General features: G+C 35.9%; 1 pseudogene; it reads left to right on the top strand.

Moving 5' to 3' along the window:
• Positions 1 to 1107: 1107 nt before the first annotated feature.
• LOC114046513 overlaps positions 1108 to 22256 on the top strand; it is a 36704-nt pseudogene continuing 15555 nt past the window's right edge.

The following is a 22256-nucleotide window of genomic DNA, read 5'->3' as shown; positions in this document are numbered from 1 at the left end:
CCTCCCAGTATGGAAATTTACTTTACTAATGCTGATCAGCATCTCATATAAAACTTAGAGTCTTAGAGGAGGGGTTCTTAATTCTATGTGTGTGTGTGTGTGGGGGGGGGAGAGAGAGAGAGAGAGAGAGAGAACCTTTTAGGCAATGTGAAGAACCATATAAAACACTTCTCAGAGTAAAATGTTGAAGTTTAGGGGTACTGGGATACCAAAATTGCAATACACAGGTGCTGCCTGAAAGATTTTGACCCAACCCTTCTTTCAGCCAAAGACAAGATTTATTAGAACATCCATCATATTGGGCAGACACGTAAGGAATCTTAAGCATTAGTGAGCTATTGGCTAGATTACAAGAATCTGAGCAGTGGCTAGATTTTAAGAATCTGAGCACCTTAATGGAGACAAGATGGCCCTTATATACAGAAACACTGTGGGTGGGATCTAGAAGTGGCCAAGTAGTTTGGGGTGACTGGAGGAGGGAGACTAAGGAGATCTGGATGGGAGAGGCCAGTAAGCTAGGGTGAACAGAACACCTGGGACCTTGATCACATGGCCAAGGAAAAATGGAGATTAACTGTGGGAAGTGGCCAGGGGCCATAGGGAGGTAAGACAGTGGAAGACTAGACTAAGTGAAGAGTAACCGAGAAGTGGGAGATTGGGCATAGGTGATAACAAAAGGCCAGTTAATGAGATTATAGCCTCAGAGGAATGCCAGAGATTTGGCCTTGTGGAAAAGTGCAGGGCTTTTCCTTTTTGGGGTTCAGATCCCTTCTTCATCATTCCCCCCTCAAACAAATGAGACTCAAATTCTTTTGGTGTAAGGGGCAAAGATCTTGGCTTCTGAAACTACTTCCTGCTGGCAAGAGGTGTAAAGGTGTCCCTGCCTTGAGGGGGTTCCAAAGAGAAGGTTGACTGGAACCCAGCACAGGCTGCATCCAGGGAGTGATGGGGGGACATTGGCTAGTACCTGCTGTTTGCTACCAACTGTAGGTGAATGGCCTGCAGTCTAGAAGACACAAATCTGACAGAAAAGACTGCAGGGCCCAGATATCACAGGATAAAACATTCTTAGCTCTGTTTGGATTCAGATAATTTACTTTTCCCACCATGCAGTATGAAATCCACCTCATAGCCAAACTCAGGAAAAATCAGGTGAGTAAAATTCCTTTTCAAAGGAACATAATGGGGAAACTGAGCCAGGAAGTTCATATCTTAGACTGAGGCTAAAATTGTCCTCTCAACTTTTCCCAGTGCAGACTTCCCACCAGTATCATGTTCTCTCTGAGTAACTTGTGGCATTTCTCTCAGATGGTGGATTATTGATTATAGATGGATTATGATCCATTAGACAATTCAAAATAAAATCCTATCAGCTTTTACCTCAAACAACAAGTTTCACTAATCACACCTTAGGAAAAAACTTTTCCAGGATTTACATCTCAAATTTAAATTTGTCTTGTAAAATTTGGCTTGTAAAAAGCCAATCATTGGAGATTATTTCCATACACTTGCAAATTCTCAGCAAGACAAAACCCAAACAAACTTTTTGGCAAGTTTACACACTAAAACAATAAGCAACAATAGCCAAATTACTTTAGCAGTAACTAAATCATGAAAAGTAGCTTGATATAATTGATACAAGAAAATTTATATTGAAATGAAATTATCAGAGAGGATTCTGGGAAGATGGCAGAGTATGTCAGAAAACTTTCAGCTTTCCAAAATTCCTCCACCAAAAAAAAATTAGGACATGGAGCAGAGGGAACATAGAGCAGAGGAAATAAGCAAAAGTTAAGGTAGAAGTTCCCAAAATTATTTGGCCTACCAACTCCTTTTCAAAAAAAAAAATACCCAGTGCCCCCCTGGAAATCTTTAATCCTTTAATGTTGTTTTTAATTTGCATCATTTCAAATATATATGTATGTATGTATGTATGTATGTATGTATATATATAATGTGTATATATTAAATGAGGCATCTTATTAATAATTTATAGTAAATTTCTGGGGTTTTTCCTGCATTGAAATTTTGATGGTGCAGTATTGAGTCATGTAACCAAATGGTATTGTAAACAAGTCTTTACTTGCGCATATTCTTGCTGATGCAAGCTGGACTTCCTGACAATGTGTGACAGGCTCCCTTGCTAATACTTGCTTGTTAAAACCTGTTAGACTTGACCACTGATCAGTTATAACTTTTATTTTGTGTGTTTATTTAGAAAATAATGTAATTACGATGACTTTATCTCTGTTACACAACAGATGAAACATGTACGAATAGTTTTTCAAAATTTTCTTCTCTTCTCTTCTTTCCTTATGCTTCCAGCACCCCCTTATTTTTATCCAATGTCCCCCAATTGCACTTGAGGTTACTACCTCGTCTCCACTTCATCATTCCAGCACCCCCCAGGTGGTGGTATTGCCCACTTTGGGAACTTCTGATTTAGGGTAAAGCAGTTGTCTCCTAAGACAACTTGAGAAGACAACAGGAAAGACCAGACCCCCAGGGGTTCAGCCTGAGTTAAGTGGTTCAGTCAAAGAGAAGTGCAAACACCTCCAGGCCAACTCTGCAGAATCAATAAACAACAAGATTTGGGGGCAGCTGGGTCGGGAAGCAGCCTCAGCCTTAGAAACTTTCATCTTATGGACAATGTGGGGGTCTGACCCCTGAATAGGAGAAGGCTGAAGTTCTTTCCACCGTGGAGGGATGTCACACAGCCCACACAGATGTGTTGACCAGACATGTCCTAGGCTGTGACTTCAGGGGAGAAGGAGCTAACACACAGCTGGAGAGTGCAGCAGCAGTAGCTGATGGCTGTCAGCACTGGCAGGAGAGCAGAGTCCCTGGTTTTAGTTTCAGATCACAATTAGAAAAAATAATAACAAAGTTCATATGGAAGAACAGAAGGTCAGGAACTTCAAAGAAACTACGGAAACAATGATGTAAAGGATGCAGATTCAGCAGTATCAGATCTTAAACTATATTATAAGTGGGAGCACTGTTGAAGAGTAAGATGGATATTTTTCAATTATTTTAAATTCAATTTTTCTTGTATAAATAAAACTTATGCAACCAAGTATAGAAGAAATGCAGAAAATTGTGGGTGGGGCTTTCATAAACAATATCTCAGATAGGATGTAATTGGGTTGGAATATTGCTGTGGTGTAGGAAATGATGAGCTGGTGGATTTAGAAAAAAAAAAACAAGACTTGGACTTATGAAGGAAAATACTATCCACTTTCAGAGAAACATTCCAAGTAGAAAGAAGCATAGTACAGATTTACACATATGTGTATGAATATACATGTGTATGTTTATAGATATAGATATCTGTTTATCAATAACTATGTACATAGTTACTATTACATAGTAATCTGAGCAAATTGTGAAGACCATTGTTTAGAAATAAACAGGAAAACTTTTTGGGGAGCCACTGGCCAATGACATAAATTATTTCATTTCTCCTTTATCACATGATTTCAAATTAGTGGAAGGCTCAGTCAATATTGAGCAATTTCACTTCCAATTGATTTTATTTAGTTCTATCATTTCACTTTATTGTCAATACATTCTAAGTTCAAAATTATATGTTCTTGTCTGATGATCCATAGATCATTTTGTCATTGAAGGATAATGATCATGTGGCATCTATTTTTTCTTTAATTTGAAATTAATTCCTCAGTTTGAAAATCAGAAAATTTATTTTAATTAACTGTTTATTAGAAAAGAGAAAAGTGAAAATGCTAGACCAAAAGTTTAGAGTTAATCAGAAAAGTTGTATTCTTGGGGCAGCTAGGTAGTACATTGGATAGAGCACTGGCCCTGAAGTCAGGAGAACTTGAGTTCAAATTCAGCCTCAGATCAAACACTTGACACTTACTAGCTGTGTGACCCTGGGCAAAGTCATTTAACCCCAAACTGCCTAAATTTTTTTTTTAAGAAGAAGAGTTGTATTCTCTTAGTAACAAGACAATAAACTTTAAACTAAATGATGCATAACAGCACAGCAAATTAATTGTGACCTAAGAGGGAAAAAAACATTTATGCCATCATTTTGGGAAGAAATCACACAGATCCCAGAAAATGAAAAGAAATAAATGTCAAGATGACTGCACTTGTCTTTGATATTTTCTATAAATTTGTGGAAGTTGCACTTCTGGAAATTCTGCATCATTTTAATGAGACTTAAAGATTGACCATGCTAAGACATTCAGGACTTGTTGACAAAAGGATGTGTAACTTCTGTTTGGTGTAGTTAGTCAATGAAACTAATGATAAATATTTCAACAGTCAGCTTAACTGTTGAAGGAATCAGCTAACCAGGCAATTTTAAACATTTCTACTCAAGATGAGTATGGAAGGTGCACTTAACCAACCAAATAATCTTAATTCCAGCAAAAGTTGAGAAAAAAATAATAAGGTTTTTTAAAAAATTATTGATTCAAGGAACCGCAAGTCCAAGCTGTGGACTAGTTTCTGAGTCTTTGGAACTTTTAATGACCAATTTCGGATGAATGCTACACCAAAATATTCAATGTGAACCAATAATTGGCTGAGAACCCTCTGTTTGTATCTAAAACACTTTAGATTAACTAGTTTATTTATTCTGGTCTTTTACTAAAAGGTGATTTAAGCAAAGATATTAAAATTAGTTATCTTGATATATAACGTAATTTGACATAGACGCATAATTTGGGAGAAATGCTTGGTCCTGAGCATATTAAGCAACTCTGTTTCTATATTTTCCCCTGCAAAAACCATCTACCTCACACAGTGTTTATTCATTGTTTCTCCCAAATGCCATATGCTTGTCTTTCTAAATGTGTCTATTCTTTTTGTTTATTCCTAGAATGCCTTACTCCCCAGTCTTTTTTTTTTCTTTTTAAGTCCTAGCCTTTATTCATGTCTACTTTGTACAAAGACCTCTTTGGAATCTATCTAAGAAAATAGCACATTCAGGCCTCCAATACCACTAAAAACCAGAAAGGTGGGAATGCTGCTACTGAGCAAAGAAAAGACATTGCTAACTCTGTTACCAAAGGGACTTGGCTTGGGCCACAGCTTTAAACTCTCAATGATACTGTGATGATATAGAACTATGAAGTAGCTGCATATTACCTAGAACTAGAGTATTATTTCCTCAAACAGTCCTTCAACTGTACCATTGATCTCATATCCTTGGTGCCTTCACCCTCTAGTTTATGGAGAGATAAATAATTTGAAATGGCTGATTCCCTGTATTTCCTTAAACTTTTGATTTTTGTTTTTAATGGTCAGTTATAAGAAGCTAATTTTTGGGAAGATCTAATTTTTCAGGACTCTATTCTGCAAACATTTTATGTATTGTCTTAATTCAGATGTAGTATTTAAGTATTCTACTCTGGATACAAACTATAAATTAAGGCAATTTTCTTTTTTTTAATTTATTTATTATTTTTAGTTTTCAACATTCACTTCCATAAGATTTTGAGTTTTGCATTTTCTCCTCCACCCTTTTATCCTCCCTCCCCAGGACAGTGTGCAATTTGATATAGGCTCTACTTATACGTTCATATTAAACATATTTTCATATCAGTTATGATGTAAAGAACAATTAGAACGAATGGGAAGAACCATAAGAAAGAAGAAAAAATAAAACAACAAAAGAAAAGGAGAAAAATTAGTATGCTTCCATCTGCATTCAGACTCAAAAGTTCTTTCTCTGTATGCAGACAACATTTTTCATTGTGAGTCTTTCGGAGTTCTCTTACAACCTTGCATTGCTGAGAAGAGCTAACTCTATCAAGGTGAGCCATTGCACATTGTGTCTATTACTTTGTACAAGGTTCTCCTGGTTCTGCTCATTTCAAACAGCATCAGTTCATGTAAGTCTTTCCAGGTTTTTCTGAAGTCTGCTTGCTCATCATTTTTTTTTTTTTGGCAACTGGGGTTAAGTGACTTGCCCAGGGTCACACAGCTAGTAAGTGTCAAGTGTTTGGTCTGAGGTCAGATTTGAACTCAGGTCCTCCTGACTTCAGGGCCAGTGCTCTATCCATTTCGCCACCTAGCTGCCCCCTCATTATTTCTTATAACACAATAGTATTCCATTACATTCATATATCACAACTTGTTCAGCCATTCCCCAACTGATGGACATCCCCTCAATTTCCAATTCTTTGCCACCACGGACAGATCTGCTATAAATATTTTGGTACATGTGGGTCCTTTTCCCGTTTCATGATCTCTTTGGGATATAGACCTTAGAAATGGTATTGCTGGGTCAAAGGGTATGCACAATTTTATAGCCTTTTGGGCATAGTTCCAAATTGCTCTCTAGAAAGATTGGATCAGTTCACAACTCCACCAACAATGCATTAGTGTTCTAAATTTCCCACATCTTCTCCAATATTTATCATTGTCCTGTTTTGTCGTGTTAGCCAATCTGATAGGTGTGATGTGGTACCTCAAAGTTATTTTGATTAGCATTTCTCTAATCAATAGCGATTTAGAGTATTTTATATGACTATATAGTTTTAATTTCTTCCTCTGAAAACTGCCCAATCATATGCTTTGACCACTTATCAATTGGGGAGTGATTTGTATTCTTATAAATTATACTAGGTTGTCTATATCTTTTAAAAATGAGGCCTTTATCAGAGACACTGGCTGTAAAAATTGTTTCCCAGATGTCTGCTTCCCTTCTAATCTTGGTTGCATTGGCTTGGTTTGTGCAAAAACTTTACAATTTAATGCAATCAAAATCACCCATTTTGCATTTCATAATGTTCTCTGTCTCTTGTTTTGTCATAAATTCTTCCCTTTTTCATAGATTGATGGGTAAACTGTTTCTTGTTCTCCTAGTTTGCTTATAGTATCAGTCTTTTCTTGGTACAAGGTGTAAAATGTTGGTCTGTGCCTAGTTTCTGTCATACTCTTTTCCAGTTTTCCCAGAAGTTTTTGTTAAATAGCCAGTTCTTATCCCAGAAACTGGAGTCTTTGGAATTATCAAATAGTGGGTTACAATAGTCATTGGCTCTTGTGTCTTGCCTACTTTACCTATTCCACTAATTCATCACACTATTTCTTAACCAGTACTAATTGATGTTTTATAGTACAATGTAAGATCTGCTATAGCAAGGCCATTCCCTTGCATTTCTTTTCATTAATTTCTTTGATATTCTGGACCTTTTGTTCTTCCAGATGATTCTTTTTCTGGCTCTATAAAATATTTTTTTATAGTTTGATTAGTATGTCACTGAATAAGTAAATTAATTTAGGTAAAATTGTCATTTTTATTATATTAGCTCAGGCTCCCCATGAGGAAGTGATATTTTTTCGAATTATTTAAATCTGACTTAATTTTTGTGAAAGGTATTTTGTAATTGTGCTCATATAGTTCCTGGGTTTGTTTTGGCAGGTAAATTCCCAAATACTTTCTATGTCTACAGTAACTTTAAAGAAAATTTTTCTTTCTATTTCTTGCTGTTGGGCTTTGTTAGTTAGATATAGAAACACTGATGATTTATGTGGGTTTGTTTTATATTCTGCAACTTTGCTAAGGTTGTTCATTATTTCAAGTTATTTTTTTTTTACTTGATTCTTTAGGATTCTATAAGTATTCCATCATATCATCTACAAAGATTGATGGCTTTGTTTTCTTCCTTGCCTATTCTAATTTCTTCAATTTCTTTTTCTTCTCTTATTGCTAAAGCTAATATTTCTAGTACAATATTGAATAACAGTGGTGATAATGGACATCCTTGTTTCACCCCCAATCTTATTGGAAATGCTTCTAGCTTATCCTCATTACATATAATGCCTGCTGATGGTCTTAGATAGATACTACCTATCATTTTAAGGAAGATTCCATATATTCCTATGCTCTCTAGTGTTTTAGTGGGAATGGGTGTTGCATTTTGTCAAATGCTTTTTCTTGCATCTATTGAAATAATCATCTGGTTTCTGTTAGCTTATTTTTTTCGGTTGATATGGTCAATTATGCTAATAGCTTTCCTAATATTGAACCAACCCTGCATTCCTGGTATAAGTCATACCTGGTCTTAGTGTATTACCCTCAAAATAAGTTGTTGTAATCTCTTTGCTAATATTTTATTTAAATTTTGTTGCATCTATATTCATTAGGGAAATTGGTCTATAATTTTCTTTCTCTGTTTAAACTCTTCCCAGTTTAGATATCAACATTATATTTGTATCATAAAAATAATTTGATAGGACTCTTTCTTTGCCTATTTTCCCAAATAGTTAATATTATATAGGAAGTAATTGCTCTTTAAATGCTTGATAGAATTCACTTGTAAATCCATCTGGTCCTGGAGATTTTTTCTTAAGGAGTGCATTAATGGCTTGTTCAATTTCTTATTGTGAAATGGGATTATTTCAGTATTATTTCCTCTTCTGTTAATGTGGGCAATTTATATTTTTGTAAATATTCATCCATTTTTCTAAGATTCTCAAATTTATTGGAATGCAGTTGGGCAAAATAGCTCCTAATTATTGTTTTTATTTCCTTTTCATTGTTGGAGAATTCATCCTTTCCATTTTTGATACTGGTAATTTGGTTTTCTTCTTTTTTTTAAATCAAATTAACCAAAGATTTATATATTTTATTTTTTTCATAAAACTAGCTTAGTTTTTTTTATGAGTTTGATAGTTTTCTTAATTTTAATTTTATTAATCTCTCCTTTGGTTTTCAGAATTTCTAAGGTGGTATTTAGTTGGGGATTTTTAATTCTTTTTCTAGCTTTTTTAGTTTCATGCCCAATTCATTGATCTCTTTTTTTACTTATTCATGTAAACATTTAGAGTTGTAAAACTTCCCCTAAAAAACACTTTCACTACATCTCATAAATTTTGATATGTTGTCTCATTATTGTCATTCTCTTGGATGAAGCTATTGTTTCTATGATTTGTTGTTTGACCCACTCATTCTTTAAGATTAGATTGTTTAGTTTCCAATTAATTTTTAGTCTATCTTTCGATGGCCTTTTATAACATATAATTTTTATTGCATCATGATTTGAAAAAGATGTATTTCATATTTCTGCCTTTCTGCATTGGATTGTGAGGTTTTTATGCCCTAGTACATGGTCATTTTTTTGTGTGTAGTTGCCATATACCACCAAGAAAAATTTGTATTGCTTTCTATCCCCACTCAATTTTTTTTCCAGAGGCCTACCACATCTAACTTTTAAAAAATTCTCTTCATCTTCTTAACTTCTCTCTTGTTTATTTTGTGGTTACAGTTATCTAGTTCTGAGACAGGGACAATGAGGTCCCCCACTAGTATATATACTAAAATACCATATATATATATATATATATATATATATATATATATATATATATATATATATATGTCTCTTCCTGTAACTCCTTAACTTCTCCTCTAAGAATTTTGGTGCTATGCCACTTGGTGCATATATGTTTAATAATTATATTGCTTCATTGCATCTGGTACCTTTTTAGCAGGATGTAGTTTCTTTCCTTATCTCTTTTAATTAGATTTATTTTTGATTTTGCTTTGTCTGAGATCAGGATTGCTATCCCTGTTTTTTTTTTCTTCAACAGAAACATAATATATTCTGCTAAAACCTTTTACCTCTACTCTGTGTGTATCCTTCTGCTTCAAATGTGTTTCTTGTAAACAATATATTGTAGGATTATGGTTCTTAATTCACTTTCCTATCTGCTTCCATTTTACGGGAGAGTTCATCTCATTCACATTCAAAGTAATGATTACTATCTGTCTTTCTCTCCATTCTATTTTCTTCCTTATTTATACTTTTCTCTCTCCTTTCTCCCTTTCCCACCTCACTAGAGATTTGCTGTTGACCAGTATCTCACTCACTGCCCTTCCTTTTCTTTTCTTCACCTTTACCTTTTCTACTTCTTCCCTCTCTGCTTTCCACCCCATCCCTCTTTTTTCTCCTTTCCCCTCTTACTTCCTAAAGGGTGAGTTAGATTTGTATAATTAACTGAGTGTGTTATTCCATCTTTGAGCCAAATCTGATAAGAGTAAGATTCAAACAATGCTAATCTCCTTCCCTTCTTTCACTCTACTGTAATAGGTTTCTGTGACTTTTCATATAATGTAATTTACCCTTGTTCGCCTACATCTTTCCTCTTCTCCCAGTACCATCCCTTTTCCCCACTGAATTAGATTTTTTATCATCACATCAATGTCAACTTATACCCACACCCTCTGTGTATGTATACCCCTTTTAAATGGTGTAACAACAATACAGTTCTCAAGAGTTACAAGTGTCTTCTTCCCTTGTAAGCAGTTTGTCCTTATTAAACATATTGGTGTTTTTTCCTGTTTCCCTTTTTATGTCTCTCTTGAGTCTTGTATTTGAAGATCATATTTTCTGTTGAGCTCTGTTCTTTTCATCAAGAAGGTTTGGAAGTCCGCTATTTCATTGAATATCCATCTCCTCCTCTGAAAGATTATCCTCAATTTCACTGAGTAGTTGATCCTTGGTTGTAATCCAAGCTCCTTTGCCTTACGGAATATTGTATTCCATGCTCTCTGATCTTTTATGTAGAAGTTGCAAGGTCCTGTGTAATCCTGACTATGATTCCAAGATATTTAAATTGTTTCTTCCTGTGTGCTTGCAGTATTTTTTCTTTGACCTGATAGTTTTGGAATTAGGCTACAATATTCCTTGGCATTTTTAGTTTGGGATCTTTTTCAGGCAGTGATTGGTGGCTTCTTTTGATGACTATTTGATGATCTGGTTCTAGGACTTTAGGGAAGTTTTCTTTGATTGTTTCCTAAAAGATGGTATCCAGCCTTTCTTAAAAAAAATTATGGTTTTCAGGTAGACCAATAATTTTAAATGGTCTCTTCTGGATCTATTTTCCAGGTCAGTTGTTTTAGCAATGAGGTATTTTATGTTTTCTTCTATTGTTTCATTCATTTGTTTCTGTTTGACTAATTCTTGGTATTTCATAGTCATTAGCTTCCACTTGCCCAACTCTAATTTTTAACAAATTGTTCTCTTCTATTAGATTTTGTACTTTTTTCCATTTGGTTCATTTTACTTTTTAAATAGTTCTTCTCTTTAGTGAGTTTTTAAAAATTAATTTATTTTTAGTTTTCAACAATCACTTCCAAAAGCTTTCGAGTTTTAAATTTTCTCCCCCTCCCTCTCCAACTCCCTCTCCAAGACAGCATGCAAAATGATATATGCTCTACATGTACATTCCTATTAAACATATTTTCACATTCCTCATATTGTAAAGAAGAATTGGAACCAATAGGAAGAACCACAAGAAAGAAGAAACAAAACAAAACAGAAGAAAAAAAAGCAAACAGTGTGCTTCAATCTGCATTCAAACTCCATAGTTTTTCCTTTGGATGTGGATAGCATTGTCCATCATGACACTTTTAGGGACGTCTTAGATCCTTGCATTGCTGAGAAGAGCTAAGTCCATCAAAGTTAGTCATCACACAATGTGGTTGTTACTGTGTTCAATGTTCTCCTGGTTTTGCTCACTTCATTCAGCATCAATCCATACAAGTCTTTCCAGGTTTTTCTGAAGTGTGCTTGCTCATCATTTCTTACAGCACAATAGTATTCCATTACATTCATATACCACAACTTGTTCAGCCATTCCCCAATTGATGGACATCCCCTCAATTTCCAATTGTTTGCCACCACAGAAAGAGCTACTATAAAAATTTTTGTACATGTGGGTCCTTTTTCCCATTTTTATAATCTCTTTGTAATACAGCCCTAGAAGTGCTATTGCTGGGTCAAACGGTATACACATTTTTATAGCCCTTTAGGCATAGTTCCAAATTTCTCTCCAAAATGGTTGGATCAGTTCACAACTCCACCAACAATGGATTAATGTTCAAATTTTCCCACCTCTTCTCCAACATTTGTCATTTTCCTGTTTTGTCATGTTAGCCAACCTCATAGGTGTGATGTAGTACCTCAGAATTGTTTTGATTTGAATTTCTCTAATCAATAATGACTTAGAGCATTTTTCCCATATGACTATAGGTAGCTTTATTTTCTTCATCTGAAAACTGCCTGTTCATATTCTCCCCATTTATCAATTGGGGAATGACTTATATTCTTATAAATTTCTTCAGAGAGTTTTTATGCCTCTTTTTTCATTTTGCCAATTCTACTTTTTAAGGACTTGTTTTCTTTTTTTTAATTAATAATTATTTATTTTTAGTTTTCAACACTTACTTCCACAAGATTTTGAGTTCCAAATTTTCACCTCATCTTCCCTCTCTCCCCACGCCAAGATGGAATGCATTCTGAATACCCTTCCCCTAGTCTGCCTTCCCTTCTATCTCTCCCCCACTTCTCTTATCCCCTTCCCCTTCTATTTTCCTGTAGGGCAGGATGGATTTCTGTATCCCATTTCCTGTATGTCTTATTTCCCAGTTGCGTTTTTTTTTAAACATGTGTTTTTAAAACTTTGAGTTCCAAATTTTCTCCCTTCCTCCCTCCCCACTCACCCTCATTGAAAAGGCAAGCAACTCAATATAGGTTATACATGTGCAGTTACTCAAAACACTTCCATAGTAGACATGCTATGAAAAACTAACTCTGTTTCCCTTAATCCTAATCCACCCATCCATTTGTTCTATGCTTCTTTTTGACCCTGTCCCTCCTCAGAAGTCTGTGCTTCTGATTACCCCTTTCCCAATCTGCCCTCCTCTCTATCATCCCCCTACTCTCTTGTCCCTTTTCCTTGCTATTTTCCTGTAGGGTAAGACAGATTTCCATACCCAATTGAGTGTGCATGTTATTCCCTCCTTAAGTCAAATCTTAGGAGAATAAGATTCATTCATTCCCTCTCACCTTTCCCCATTTCCCCTCCACTGTAAGAGTCTTTTCTTTTTTTTGTGTGAGATAATTTACCCTATTTTACCTCTCCTTTTCTCCTTCTCCTAGTATAATCCTCTCTCACCCCTTAATTTTATTCTCCAGATATGACTCCTTCATCTTCAACTCACCCTGTGCCCTCTGTCTATCTATCTATCTATTACTATATCTATATCTGTTTCTATATCTATATCTATCTATCTATCTATATACATATATGTATATATATATATATATTTTTTTTTCCCTCTAACCACCCTAATACTGAAAAAGGTCTCATGAACTACAAATATCATCTTTCCATGTAGGAATGTAAACAGTTCAACCTTAATAAATCTCTTATGATTTTCTCTTCCCTGTTTACCTCTTCATGTTCCACTTGAGGCTTGTATTTGAAAGTCATATTTATATTCAGCTCTGGTCTTCATCAAAAATGCTTGAAAGTCATCTACTTCAATGAATGACCATTTTTTCCCCTGAAAGATTGTACTCAGTTTTGCTGGGTAGGTGATTCTTGATTGTAATTCTTTCTCCTTTGCCCTCCGGAACATTATATTCCATGCCCTGCAGTCCCTAAATGTAGAAGCAGCTAAATCTTGTGTTATCCTGATTGTGTTTCCACAATACTTGAATTGTTTCCTTCTGGCTGCTTGTAATATTTTCTCCTTGACTTGGGAACTCTGGAATTTGGCTACAATATTCCTAGGAGTTTTCCTTTGGGGATCTCTTTCAAGAGGAGATCAGTGGATTCTTTCCATTTCTATTTTGCCCTCTGTTTCAAAAATATCAAGGCAGTTTTCCTTGATAATTTCTTGAAAGATGATGTCTAGGCTCTTTTTTTTTCAATCATGGCTTTCAGATAGTGCAATAATTTTTAAATTTTCTCTACTGGATCTATTTTCCAAGTCAGTTGTTTTTCCAATGAGATATTTCACATTGTTTTCTAATTTTTCATTCTTTTGGATTTGTTTTACAGTGTCTTGATTTCTCATAAAGACACTAGTTTCTAATTGTTCTATTCTAATTTTTAACGAAGTATTTTCTTCAGTAATCTTTTGGACTTCCTTTTCCAATTGGCCAATTTTGCTTTTTAGGGCATTCTTCTCCTCATTGGCTTTTTGGACCTCTTTTGCCATTTGGGTTAGGCTATTTTTTAAGGTGTTATTTTCTTCAGTATTTTTTTGGGTCTCCTTTAGCAAGCTGTTGACTTGTTTTTCATGATTGTCTTGCATCATTATCATTTCTTTTCCCAGTTTTTCCTCTACTTCTTTTATTGGCTTCTCAAAATCCCTTTTGAGCTCTTCCAAGGCCTGGGACTGATTCATATTTTTCTTGGAGGCATTGGATGTATAAGCTTTCACTTTGTTGTCTTCTTCTTATTGTATATTTTGATCTTTTTTGTCACCAAAGTAAGATAATATAGTCTGACTTTTTTTGTGCTGCTTGCTCATGATCCCAGCCAATCACTTGAGTTTTAAACTCTTTGTTAAGGTAAGAGTCTGCTTCCAATGTGGGGAATATACTTTCCCAAGCTTCGGGTGTTTGTACGACTGTTTTCAGAGATACTTCTAGGGACCTGAAAATTTTCAGTTCTTCCAAGGTGTTATGATAAGGGGTGAGGTATTTCCTCTCCACTGCCACAACAAGCTCCACCATGCCAGCACTCCTCCTCACCCCAGGACCACCCCCCAGAACTGTGACCCAGATCCAAGCACTGGTAAAGCAAGAGGTTCCTGCATCAGCACTGGCAAAGAGATCCCTGCAATCACCCTCTGATCAGCCACTCGATTCCCCCTCAGTCTGTGGATCAGAAGCTCAGGAGGCAGCCACTGCCCCAGGGTCATGCTTGGGATTTGTGGCTGAGACCTAGCTTCTCCCTCACAGCAATTACAGACTTTACCCACTGACCTTCAAAAGTTGTCTTTGGCATTTATGGGTTAAGATGTCTGGAGACCACCACAGCTGCCAGTGATTCAGTCCTCTGAGGCCTGCTCCAGGGTCACTGTGGCCTGGGTGCCCATGCCAATCTGTGCTCTTCTCCCTGCCCAGTGCGATACACCTTTCTGATCAACCATCCAGGTTGTCTTGGGCTGGAAATTTGTTTCACTCTGTATTTTTGTGGATTCTGCTGCTTTAGAATTTGCTTAGAGCCATTTTTTTACAGTTATTTGGAGGGGTTTGGGGGACACCTCAAGCAAGTCACTGCTTTCCCTTCATTATCTTGGTTCTGTCCCCTCAGGACTTGTTTTCTGCAGTCAATTTTTGTCCTTCCTTTTCCAAGCTATTGACCCTCTCCCGCATACCTCTCATTTCTTTTCCCTATTTTTTCTACTTCTCTTGATTGACTTTTAAAATCCTTCTTGAAATCTTCCAAGAAGGCTTTTTGAGCTTAAGACCTATTCGTATTCCCCTCTGAGGTTCAGATGTGGGTATATTGAGAATCTTGTCCTCTTCTGAATTTGTGCCTTGATCTTCCCTGTCCCCATTATAAGAATCTGTGGTTATTGTCTGTTTCTGCTTTTTGTTCATGGTTTTTGCTTAATTTCTGGCTTTTAGAGTTGAGCTCTCCTACTGGAGCACAGGGGGCACTGACCCAAATTTCTTGTCCCAGGGGACCTGGTCTCTGGCTTTATGTGCTGGGGTGTCAAGTGCTGGCAGCTGAAGGCTGTAGGGGTCTGGCAGCTTACTTGGTGCTGAGCTGGGGTGAGCAACACTGGAACTCTCAGGGTGGGGATGGGGAGTCTAGCTCCTGGGGGATGCCTGCTCATCCTGGCCTTGCACTCGAATGTTTAGCTACTGGAGGATGAGAGCCTGGAGCTGTGCCTCCTACAGTTGTACTTCCTGTAGTTGTGCTGAAGCACCAAAAGATCTGGCTACTGGAGAATGCTGCTGCACATGGTGGTTTTCAGAGCTGGTGTCTACCAGTTTCCCTGCCTGTGCTGAGACACTCAGGGGTCCAGGTAAACCAACAGGTGTTTGCCTGCTCCACTACCCTGGGGCTCAGGATCTTGCCCTGGTTTGCTGAGGAAAGGTTTGCTGTTGGCTTGCTGGAATGCCTCCTATCCTGTACTGCTCCCCCTCCCCCAGAGCAAAAGGGACCTTTCTTGTTAATTCCCCAAGTTTTCTGGGCTATGAGACTGCTGTACCATTTCTTTCTCTTGACTCATTTCTTCCAGGGTTTTTCTTGAGGCAATGTTTTCTGGGCTTTCAGAGGTAATTAGGGAGGATAAGAGAGACTCATTTCTTACTCCTCCATCTTGGTTCCCAAAAGCAGGACCAGACAATTTTCTTATAACAGTTTGCATGTCTTCAATAGATTGCTCGAGTTACTTCTGCTATGGCCCTTTAAGAATATTCCTTGATATATTCAACTTTTCTCTTATGAATCTTACTGTTTCAATCACCTGTGCATATGTGGTTTTGAGTAGTTCCTAAAATATTTTTATATTCTCTGCCCAAACCTGTGGGAGAATGCATTCATTCATGACTATTATAGCAAATGCCAGCTTCTTAGAATCAGTCTGTTTATTTATAATTCCATATTTCTTTGCTAGTTATATTCATACCATAAAACACAGAAAGATTTTCCCCTTCCAGTCTAAGGATGCCCATCTCTTTTTCAAAATCAAATGAGGTACTGTTTGTTTTTTTTCCATGTCATTATTAGGCAAAATTTCTATAGCTTATGTTAAGTGACAATTTTATAAGACTTTAACTTCTTCAATGTTTTCCTCTTCAGATTTTAGTAGGTCCTCAATTTTGTCTCTTAAGTACTCCAACTTAGGTTTAGGTGTGAAGTTATTCCTTATGATTTCACTGCATTGGTTGGCAATGGATAATTTTTGTGACTTGGAGCTGAGGGTACTGTTGTGGAAAACACAGTATGAGCCCTCACTTATTATTGATGAAAGTTGTTTCCAATTTTCTCACGTTATAGTAATAACACATAATGAAACTATTCAGTACATATCATGTACACTCACAATTTGCCAACATTTGTAGCATTTCTGATTTGTTCCAGCATATCATGCCTTCCTCTTTAACCAGAACATAAAAAGCGTCACTCAATTTTTCAAGCTGATCATCATTACAGTCAAATAATAGGTACTTAATAAGTGTTTGTTGATTTGAAGAGAACTAATAATTTAATCTCTGTGGGTTCAAATATCACCTCCATGCAAATAATTCTTAAATCTCTATATCCTGCCCTTATATTTCTCCTGAGTTCTCATCCCAATTCATCAAATGTTGAATATTTTCAACTGTGCGTTGGACATCTCTACTTCGATGTACCTTTTCAAATAACAGGACAAATAGAACCCATTTTCTTCTTCCTACACTATCTCCTCTAGATTTCTCTATTTCTGTTAAGGTTGCCAACTTCCAACTATTCATTCAAGCTTCTAACTCTGAAGACACCTTAGACTCTTCTTTCTCCCTTAACTCCTACATCCAACATATCTCTAAGACTTGTTGATTTCTTCTTCCATAATCTTGCAACCCCTACTGTCTACTCTATGGCCACTACCACAGCAAAATCCCATATCCCTCTTGCCTCAGTGAATATTTTTAGCCTTTTCAATCAATGAATCAATCAATATTTATTAAGTGTTTAATATGTGTCAGGCACTGTACTTTGCTCAGAATACAAAAAAGGGACAAAAAAAGGTGCCTGACCTTAAGGAGCTTTAAAATCTAATTATAATTAATTATAACACATAGTTCTCATCTCTCTCTTAATTCATCTTCAATATAACTATCAAAATTATATTTCTGAGTCCAAAGCCATGGAGCCATGCTTCTGCTCCAAAACCTACAATGGTTCCTAGTTTCCTAAAGGACAATCTTCTCAGTCTAGCATTTAAGAACCTATATAATTTGGCTCTAATCTACATTTTTTTTTGCTTAGGCAGTTGGGGTTAAGTGACTTGCCCAAGGTCACGCAGATAGTAAGTGTCAAGTGTCTAATCTACATTTTCAAATATATCTTATTAGTAATACTCCCATTCATGTATTTACAATGAAAACAGACTACAGTCTTTCTGGTTTCTAAACTGGAAATTCAGTCTTCTGTGTTCCTTTGATCCCATAATCCCATAAAACTTAATTTTGTCCTCAACTTCATGTCTCAGAATCCTTTTGACACTCAGTTCCAGTGACATTGCCACTATGATGCCTTCCTTAATCACATTCTTTCCTTTTCTCTAGATATGTGGATAAACACAATTCACTTGGCTTCTCTGAGCCTCAGTTTCCTCAGTTCTAAAATGTGGATCATGACAGCAACTACCTCCCAGGGTTTTGTTGTTAGGATAGAATGAGATAACATGTGTAAAGCATTTAATACAGTGATTGGCACATAGGATGCACTTACTAAATACTTGCTCCCTTCCCCTTCGCTTTCCTCCCCCTCATCTGTGAAATAGGAAAAAAATAATATCTAAAATACTTGCCTTCCACATTTGTTGTACAACTCAAATGAAGATCTAATGTGTATATCTCATTTTGCAATACTTAAAATACTATTTTGTCACGTATTATTTCACTGGATTCAATGATGTAATTATATTACCTGGTTCCAATATATCAATTAATGAACAAATATTTACCAAGCGTCTTCTACATGTCAGATGCTGTGGTAGGACTTTCTCATGTAAGTACAAAGTTTAAAAAAATCTTGCAATGACCTTGTATTATAATAGGGAAGACAACAGGCACATGTAAAAATATATAAAAGAAAGTTAATAAATGGCTATCTAGTTAGTTAAATATAAGAGGCAGCTAGGTGGTGCAATGAATAGACTGCTGTGCTTGGAGTCAGGAAGACCTGAATTCAAATCTGACCTCAGACACTTACTAGCTGTGTGACCCTGGGCAAGTCACTGAACTCTGTTTGCCTCAGTTTCCTCATCTGTACAATGAGCTGGAGAAGGAAATGACAAACCACTCCAGTATCTTTGCCAAGAAAACCTCAAATGGGGCACAAAGAGTCAGGCATGACTGAAATGACATAACAACAAAGTTAATTGTAAAGTAGCTTGAGAAGGAGGGCACAAATAGTTGGTTGAAAAAGGGGAGGAAATCAGAAAATGCTTCACATGGAAGAACATACCTGAGATTCTAAAGGAAGAGATGGATTTTCTGATGCCAAGCTAAAGAGAAAGTACATTCCAGGAATGGATGATAGTCAATGCAAAGACATGGAAACAGTTAATTGAATGTGGTAAGTGAGGAACCGAGAGAGGGTCAGTTTGACTGGACTGTAAAGTAAGATCCAGTGAGGCAGGAAGTTTAGATTAAGACCAGATTGTGTTGAGTTTTAAGAGGTAAATAGAGGAGCTTGTATTTTATTCTACAGTAAGGATTTTAGGCAGTCTCTCAACTTGAATGGAATATATATATATATATATATATATACGTATATACACACACACATACATGCATATACGTACACATGTACACATACTCAAACATATAAATCTTTACTTTCAGTAATATCTTACTGAAATTTAGCATTTATTTCAATTATGCATTTTTTAAAATTAAGAAAAAATTTTTTACCAGCCTGATAAAGGTGTCCATGACACAAAGTAGACTAAGAACACCTATTCTAGAAGTGGCAGAAAGCCAATGGAGTTGGTTGAGCAAGGGAATCACAGACTTTGATCTGTACTTAAGGAAAATTATTTTGGCAGTTGCATGTAGGATGAATTATAGTGAAGAAATAGAGCAGGGAGACCAGTTAAGAGGATGTTAGGCAATACTCCAGCTAAGAAGTGATGAAGGGCTTTTAGGTGATAGTTGTGTGAGTGAGAGGTGAGAAGGAGTTAGATGTATGAGGTGTTTTAAGGGGAAAAATGTGATTTGGCAACTGATTGAATATGTGGTTCAAGAGAGACAGAAAGGTCAAGGATAATATCAAGATTAGAAATTAAGATACTAGAAGGATGGTTATGTTTTTGGAAGAATTGGGGAATTTTGCAGGAGAGGAGGATTTAGGAGGAAAGATAGTAAGTTCAGTTTTAGATATGTTGAATTTAAGATATCTCCAGGACATCAAACTTGAAAATTCTAATAGAAAATTGGTGATGTGGGACTGAAGCTTACGGAGAAGACTAAGAATTGAGGCATCTGTATCTAGAAGACAATTAAAACCCATTGGTTTCTATCATCATAGTAATAAAGGATAACACTTTTATAGTGGTTTAAGTTTTGTAAAACACTTTAAATGTACTATTTTACCTGATCTTCATTATAACCCTTTTAGGTAGAGAGTGTTATTATTCCCATTTTAGAGGTAAGGAAACTGAGGCTGAGTGGTTAAATAATTTTCAAAAAGTTCATTAGCTAATAAGAATCTGAGGTGGAATCTGACTCCAGTTCTTCCTTACAACAACTCTAGAACCTGGTCTAGTACAAAATATTGCATCGTATGATTTTCTGATGATCCATAAGATATTTTTATTACATTTTCCCCAATTACATGGTAGAACATTTTTAACATTTTTTTAAGTTTTGAGTTTCAAATTCTCTTCCTTCCTTTTATTCTGCCCTCCCCCCTCCCTGAGATGGTAAGCAATCCAATATAGGTTATATACATACAATCACGTAAAACATTTCCATATTATTCATTTTGTACAAAAAGACTCAAATGAAAAAAGGGAAAAATAGTTTGCTTCAGTCTGTATTCAGACATCAGGTTTGTTTTTTTGCTTCTTTGTTTGTTTTTGTTGTTGTTGTTATTGTTTGTTTTGTTCCTCCTCTGGAGGCAGATGGCATGTTTCATCATGAGTCCTTTGGGATTATTTTGGATCATTGTAGTGCTGACAATAGCTGGATCATTCACAGTTCATCATACAATATTGTTGTTGGGTTGTACAATCTTCTCCTGGTTCTGCTCGCTTCACTTTGCATCAGCTCATGTAAGTCTTTCCAGGTTTTGTTCTAAAAATCATCCTGTTTGTCATTTCTTATAGCACAATAATATTACATAGCAGTTATACACCACAGCTTGTTAAACCATTCCCCAATTGATGGGGATTCTCTCAATTTCCAATTCTTAGCCACCACAAAAAAGCTCTGCTATAAAAATTTTTGTACAAATAGACCCCTCCTTTTTTATCTTTTTGGGTTACAGATCTAGCAGTGCTATTTCTGTATCAAAGGTTATGCACAATTTTATAGCCCTTTGGGCATAGTTCCAAATTGCTCTCCAGAATGGTTAGATCAGTTCACAACTCCACCAACAGCACATTAGTGTCCCAGTTTTCCCACATCCCTTCCAACATTTAACATTTTCTTTTTTTTGTCATATTAATTAATTTGATAGATGTGAGGTAGTGCCTCAGAGTTGTTTTAATTTGCATTTATCTAATCAGTAGTCATTTACAGCATTTTTATGACTATAGATAGTTTTGATTTCTGTCTGAAAACTACCTGTCCATATTCTTTGACCATTTATCAATTGAGAAATGACTTGTATTCTTATAATTTTGATGCAGTTCTCTATGTATTTGAGAAATGGAACCTTTTCAGAGATACTTGTTGCAAATTTTTCCCAGTTTTCTGCTTTTCTTATAATTTTGGTTGCATTGGTTTTGTTTGTTTAAAAATCTTTTCATTTTATATAATCAAAATTATCTATTTTTACATTTTAATCCTCTCTATATCTTCTTTGATTCTAATTTTTCCCTTATTCATAATTCTGACATGTTAATTATTCCATGCCCCCATAATTTACTTATGTTATCACCTTTTATGTGCAAATCATGTAATCATTTTGACCTTATCTTGTTATACAGTGTGAAATGTTGGTCTATACCTAGTTTCTGCCATACTGTTTTCCATTTTTTCCAGCAGTTATTGTCAAATAATGAGTATTTGTTACAAAAAATGGATCTTTGGGTTTATCATATACTAGGTTACTATGGTCATTTGCTATGATGTATTATGTACCTGATCTATTTCATTTATCCACCAGTCTATTTTTTTTTAGCCAGTACCAGATAGTCTTGATGATTATTGCTTTATAATACAGTTAGAGATCTGGTACAGCTAGACCACTTTCCTTCACATTTTTTTTCATTAATTCCCTTGATGTCCTTGATCTTTTTTTCTTCAAGATGTATTAGATCTTTTTATAATGAAACCAACAGGTACTGGAGGGTCTGTTTCCAGTTCAGAGTATAGTCAAGAGTAAAAAAAAAAATACATCATGGACCATATCAGAAATTTGAGATAGGTTTCAGATACTAGGGTGATAGAAGGTGTCAGGAACTAGCTAAGTCCAAGTAGATTAATGTATTGATATCATTAATTCTTCTGATATATCAAGCTGGAATTGCCCAATGCTATAAAGCAGATCAAGAAAGAGGATTCTGGTGGCCACATGCTCACAAGACCACC

This window comes from Vombatus ursinus, unplaced genomic scaffold (assembly GCF_900497805.2).
Source record: "Vombatus ursinus unplaced genomic scaffold, bare-nosed wombat genome assembly UNPS02014784.1, whole genome shotgun sequence".
Taxonomy (NCBI): domain Eukaryota; kingdom Metazoa; phylum Chordata; class Mammalia; order Diprotodontia; family Vombatidae; genus Vombatus; species Vombatus ursinus.
This window is presented reverse-complemented; position numbering and strand designations above follow the sequence as displayed.